The sequence below is a fragment of the Dermacentor variabilis genome, chromosome 11, assembly GCF_050947875.1.
Source record: "Dermacentor variabilis isolate Ectoservices chromosome 11, ASM5094787v1, whole genome shotgun sequence".
NCBI lineage: Eukaryota > Metazoa > Arthropoda > Arachnida > Ixodida > Ixodidae > Dermacentor > Dermacentor variabilis.
The window spans coordinates 109,278,267-109,284,897 of record NC_134578.1 but is presented as its reverse complement, the minus strand read 5'-3'; positions in this window follow the sequence as shown (position 1 = coordinate 109,284,897).

Genomic DNA, 6,631 nt, shown 5'->3' with positions numbered 1-6,631 from the left:
CTGAACATGCTTGGCCATTAAATTCAGATGTACCTGTTCAGGATTGTGTGCTCAGACGTGTTTGACGTCAACTTTTCGCATTCAAGGATGGGAACAAAACAACGAGTCGAGGCTGTGGCGCTTGACGGCGCCGGTATTGTTACCTTGAAAAAAAAAGAAAGGAAGCCATAGTTTATTCAAAAACTTCTCCGGCTCATTTAATTAACAATCTTTCCTGGCTAGGCGGGCAGTCTTCATTTATTTATGCTGTCTGCGCGATCCGCATAAGAATATTAAAAAAATATTTTTCACGTTTAAACAATAATACCCTATTGTAACATAGTATTTGCATTGGCACGTATTACCCCAAAATTTCATTTCAGAACCTCTGTCAGGCGGTGCTCTTGTGGGCTACCAAAAGTGCTCATATGTTAGGGCGCTTTTGGTAGTCCCTCACCAGAACAGGAATGGGCTTCCCTGGAGCAGTATTCGGTCCTACATCCGCCATGATGATGAGGTACATCAGTTTTATGGAGATGTTGAATGAGTTATTAGAAAAGTGCAAGTTCAGTATACTGTAGTAATGGGCGACTTCAATGCAAAAGCAGGGAAAAAGCAGGCTGGGGAAGAAGCAATTGGCAACTACGGCGTCGATTCTTGGAATGCTGGAGGATTGATGCTGGTAGAATTCGCGAAAAGGCAGAAGCTGCGAATAACGGATACCTTCTTCAGGAAGCGTAGCAGCAGAAACTGGCCTTGGAAAATAAGCCCTAATGGAGAAATAAGAAATGAAATTGATTTCATACTTGCTGCCGATCCGAGCATAGTGCAGGATGTACAAGTGTTAGGTATGGTAATGTGCTGTGATCATAGGCTAGGGAAGGTTAGGAATCACGCTGATTTTATTAGAGAAAGAGCAAAATTCGTAAAGAAGAAAGAGACCCACCTAGATTAAGTAGGGGTAATTACAGGCAGATTCAGGCTGGTACTTGCCAACAAATATGCAGCCTTAAAACTGAGAGATGTAGATGACATAGAGGTAATGAATGAAACCCTAACTAGGCTGGCTTCTAAGGCAGCAACTGAAGTGGGCGGTAGTGCACCAAGGCAAGCAGTAGGCAAGCTCTCCCAAGTAACAACGGACCGTATAAGGAAACGACAAAGAGTAAAAGTGTCCAACTGAAGAGAGAAGATGGAATTCGCGGAACTGTCAAAACTGGTCAACAAGGGGAAGGGATATTCAGAATTATATCGTGGGCAAGGCTGAGGAAGCCGTAAAAAATGGACGCAACATAAAATCAGTGAGAAGGAAACTTGGCATAGGACAACCCAAGATGTACGCACTGAAAAATAAGCAGGGTAATAACATCAGCAATCTCCAAGGCATAGTAAAGGCAGCGGCAGAATTCTGTACTGACCTGTTAGGTGCCCAGAGCAGCCGCGATACTTCCATTCGAAGTAGTATTGAACAGGTTGTAGAAACTCCTTCAATAACTAGCGGTGAGGTTAGAAGGGTCTTGCGAGATATGAAACCAGGAAATGCGGCAGTAGAAGATGGAATAACAGTCGCTTTAAACAGATATGGAGGATACATAATGCTTGAAAAACTGTCGGCTCTCTACAGGAAGTTTCTATGCATTTCAAGTGTCCCAGAGAACTGGAAGAATGCAAACGGTATACTAATCCACAAAAAAGGAGACGTTCAAGAATTGAAAAAAAAATATATAGGCGCATTAGCTTACTCCCTGTAATATACATAATATTCACCAATTTTCAATAGAATAAGGGCAACACTTGAATTCAGGTAAAGAAGGCAACAAGCTAGCTACAGGAAGGGATACTCTACAATGCATCACATCCATGCCATCAATCAAGCAATCGATAAATCTACATAGTACAATATGCCTCTCCATATGGCCTCCATAGATTACGAAAAGGCATTTCATTCAGTAGAGATACCAGCAGTCGGAGGCATTACGTAATCAAAGAGTACAGGCCGCTTACGTAAATGTCTTGGAAAATATTTACGAAGATCCCACAGCTACCTTAAGCCTACACAACAAAACTAATAAGATACCTATACAGAACGGGGTCAGACAAGGAGACAATCTCTCTAATGCTGTTCACTGCATGCTTCGAAGAAATATTCAAGCTATTAAATTGGGACGGCTTAGGAGTAGGGATGAACGCTGATTATCTCAGGAACCTTCGGTTTCCAGATTACATATTCCTGTTCTGCAACGCTGGGGACGAGTTACAAAAATGATTCAGGACCTTAACAGAAGGAGTGTAAGAGTGGGGTTGAAGATTAATATGCAGAAGACTAAGATAAATATGCATAGCCGGGTAAGGAAACAAGAGTTCAGGATCGCCAGGTAACCTCTAGAGTCTGTGAAGTACCTTTATCTACGTCAATTACTCATAGCGAACCCTGAGCATGAGAAGGAAATTGACGGAACAAAAATGGGTTGAATCGGGCATACAACAGACATCGTCAACTCCTGATTGGAAGCTTACCATTATCATTGAAAAGGAAGGTGCGCAATGAGTGTTTTGTGCCGGTGCTGACACAGGGAGCAGAAACTTCGAGATTGACAGAGAAGCTTGAGAACAACTTAAGGACCAAGCACAGAGTGATAGAACGAAGAATGCTAGGCATAACGTTAAGAGACAGAAAGAGCGGTTTGTATCAGAGAAAGAACGGGAATATTCGAAATTCTAGTTGACATTAAGAGGAAAGCATGGACCTGCGCAGGTCATGTAATGCCCCGGTGAAATAACCGGTGGGCCATTAGGGTTACAGGATGGGTGCCAAAAACAGGGAAGCGCTGTCGAAGACGGCGGAAGGCTAGGAGGGGCGATGAAATTAGGAAGTTTGCGGGCGCTAGTTGAAATCGGTTGGTGCAGGATAGGAGTAATTGGAGGCCGCAGGGAGAGGTCTTCGTTCTGCAGTGGACATGAAATAAGATGATGATGATGATGATGACGGCGACGATGATGATAAGATAGTTCGGCGGCGCGGTTGAACACGGCGCTCCACCGGTGGCTTCTTTACATTACGGCTCTGTGCTATCTCTCGGTTAGTTCTCATGGAGTTCACGCTGTTACACAACAAATACATATTTACTTACTGAGGAACAGAAAAGGGTACAGCTTAACCTTGCAAAATCTCTGCGACGCAGAAAGTGTTTTAATCGGCGGGGCCACCGAGAAATGGGAGCGTCTCCTGCGCCTACCATTTACAACATCATACAAAATGTGATAAGACGCATTTACAAACGCCAAGTATGTTTTGCACCTCAGTAACAACATCTTCCAGCACATCAAGCTTTACATACAGGCTCACTCAATGTTACTGAAGCTATCATGCTTAAATGTCTCAGCAAGAAAAGCAAGTACTGCTTTTTTCCTTCGTATGTGAGGAATGCTAATAACATTCCTGGACCGCAGAGTGTAATTTACATTTTGTAGGTGCATCTGTATGCAAATGATCACTTTTTTTTTGTGGTCGGTAGTCTGTTTCAGGAACATGGGCGTGATGTCTTGTGGTGCCAATTTCAATTATTTCGTACACAGAAATCATATGTCGCGCCGTGCACTTCAAGAAGGAAGATGTATCGCAGAAATTTCGGTTTTTGCATAAAGAATCGACGAGATTTAGAAACATTTTTACGCTGAATGCACTGGGGATCTTGCAGAGCTGAAAAATTGGAGGACGCTTAAGCTTCGCCTTCAAGAGTGGAACGCGAAAGCGTTCCCATCGACCCGCCAAGGGGTGTAAGACAAAGCGCTACGGCGCAGGGATCACTTACGAGGCGCCCCGCATAGGACTTTGCGCCCACCTATCACACGGAGAGCGTCGAGCAACGCAGCGTTCTGCGCGGCAACGAAACGTGCGCCTGAGCAAACGGAACGAACCAAAGAACTCGGTGTCTCGGAGGGGGAAACGATCTACGCCAGCCAAACGTCGTGAACGGCACGGGCAGAGAGATAGACAGATAGTAATCTAAAGAAAGGAACGGCGCTTGATTCTGCAACCCGCGTGGTAGCACGGCGAAGCGTCGCCAGGGGAGAGGGAGTCGGGGCCGCAACGCGCCTGGCACCGGTCCGCGCACAGCACAGCCCCAATGCGCGCATGGCGCGCCACCTGTCGGGGCATCGCCGTACATTGAGAGGAGGGGTCTTCTGTGTTTGCCGCAAGATGGCTCTGCGTGTGCGGTAAGCGCAGAAGAAATGTAGCGGAAACGTACTTCGCTATTCGTGTAAATGCGACTTCTGTAAGTTACGTGCTCATAATTACCGATATACATCGCAGTACAACATTCTACGGCACGTTTTTAAGGCAACACCGCGTTCACTAAAAGCGCGTTTGTACCGATTTCAAACATCGAACTCGTGGCTGAGTGGTAGCGTCTCCGTCTCACACTCCGGAGACCCTGGTTCGATTCTCACCCAGCCCGTCTTGGAAGTTGCTTTTTATTTATGAAGTGCCTGCCATGATTTATCGCTCACGGCCAACGCCGCGGACGCCGACGCCGACACCCGACACCGGCTTTTCTGCGACACGAGCTCCTTAACGCTATCGCGTTAAAATACGCTTAGCATCCCTTAGTAGATGAACTGTCTCGTTAAACGCATTATAAATAATCTCTGTTTTGGCGAAGGTGACGTGCAATTATTGGTGTAGCTACTTGAAAAGACTTGTGACAGCAGATTACACTAATGAAAATCCGGACAAGTTTGTAAATTGTGTAAATGACTACAGCTGCAATTCTTAGGACACGCGGCAGCCTCACAGGCTCGAAGACCAGGAGCATAACTCAGGGAAAATATTACTGATATCTGCGTTTTTTGTTGCTCCGATAGCTCGTCATCGCAATTATTGTCGTTCGGAAGACTGCGCTGCTGGCTTCACCACGACAATGTTTACCATCAGCTGGTCCTGAAGCGCGCTTCTTTGGAGGGGAAGAACCTTGAGTGAAGGTCATTGGGTTCATTGAGTGAACCCTATGTGCGAAACTTGCTAAACTATATTATCGTTCAGATAAGGGCCCCTAGATTCACCACGGGGCACAGAAGAAAGGAAGGCAGGCGAAAAGTGCGTTTTGACAGCGAACAGTGGCGCTTGTCTCACTTTCTAATTTTCGCGAAAATTTCGAAGATTCAGGGGTTTGTCTCGGTGTATCGTGTTTTCGAGGTAATTGTGGCACTGAGTGTCACGAAAATACTGTGCACCACACTTGCGGAGTGATCAGGCCACGTTCGGCGTCGTGGAAATGCTACCACCACTGGCACGCGCTCGAACGCTTGCGGGCTTGCGAAACAGCGAGCGACCGTGGTCGTTCGAATGTGCGCGCTTTGGGGGCAATCGGCGATGGTGTCGCGAGCGGCGATTTCAAACTTGGTTATCTCGTTATTGCTAGCTTACGCGCGTGTACGTGCATGTGTTTGCGCTCTCTCTTCTATGCACACGCATTTCGTCCGTTGTACTGTTGCCGCAGTAAATAAGCGTATCAATCAATAGCTTGGAGCTTTTTCTTGTTTTTAATTCAAAGCGCCAAATAGTCCGTTGAGCGTTAAAGCTGGTCCTGTATGTAGCAGCGACACGACACCTACACCCATAGAACTTGAGTGTATCTTTAGTGTTATCTGACAACTGGCACTGCTTGGCTGTCGACGGACGTTTGATAGTCAAGTGAATTTTGTCACTGAAAGGCCACTGAATATATTCATCAATCACTCCCTTGTGTAGCTGTAAGCTAGCTTGCAGGAATACATGCTGTCCCAGTTTTCCTAGGTCAACTCCTGGGGACAACTGATAGCCGGACATGTACATGTTTTCACATTTGTAAATATGAAAGCCTTCTGAATGTGCACTCTTTGCGATTGCTTTCAGTCCTTTCACAAAAGTCTCGTATCGCCTAATATTCAGAGCGTTTAGGCTGCGACGCCACGTGGCTAGTGCGCCTCGACACAGTCCTCATTGGCTGAGCCGGAACGTCGTGGGTGAGCGCCACTAGTGCACCAGGTGTTGGTGAGGTGAGAGGGCAGCGCCACGTCACCCTCCCTCTCAGCGCGCGCGCGCATCGACGGAGCAGAGCGGGCGAAAGGGAACACCTGCTGAAGCGTTAGTGCGCCGGGTGTTGTGTGAGGAGGGAGGGCATCGCCGCGTAGGTGGAATGCGGCGTTGGCATGGCATGCTGCTGCTTCTTGCTGGCTCGGGCAGCATGTACCGCTATGGTACATTTCTCCCAGCGCAAAACTCTAAGCACCTCTCAGCGCCGTTCAATTGAGAGTAGTGCTTTCGTATTCAACACTCATGTAAAATCCTTAGGTCAACTAGTATTTGTGTTTTTAGCGTAAGGTTCTCCAATCAGCTTTTGCCAATGATTGAGAGGAAAGAGCTACATTTTTTCACTGTTGCGTGTCGACAAGTCCGTATAACAACAGCAGTCTTGTCCTATACTCAAATCTGGCCGAAGCAGGAGAAGGAATTCTGCGAGGCTCCTAGGGGAAAATAGAATCAATCTCACCATTAGTACAACGCCTCTGTACAACTTTGAAAGGGAAAAGTGTCAGTGGGTTGACATTAGCCACAAGTATAAAGCCCAATGGATCATGCTAGCTTTCACTCCTATCGCGGCCGCTAGCA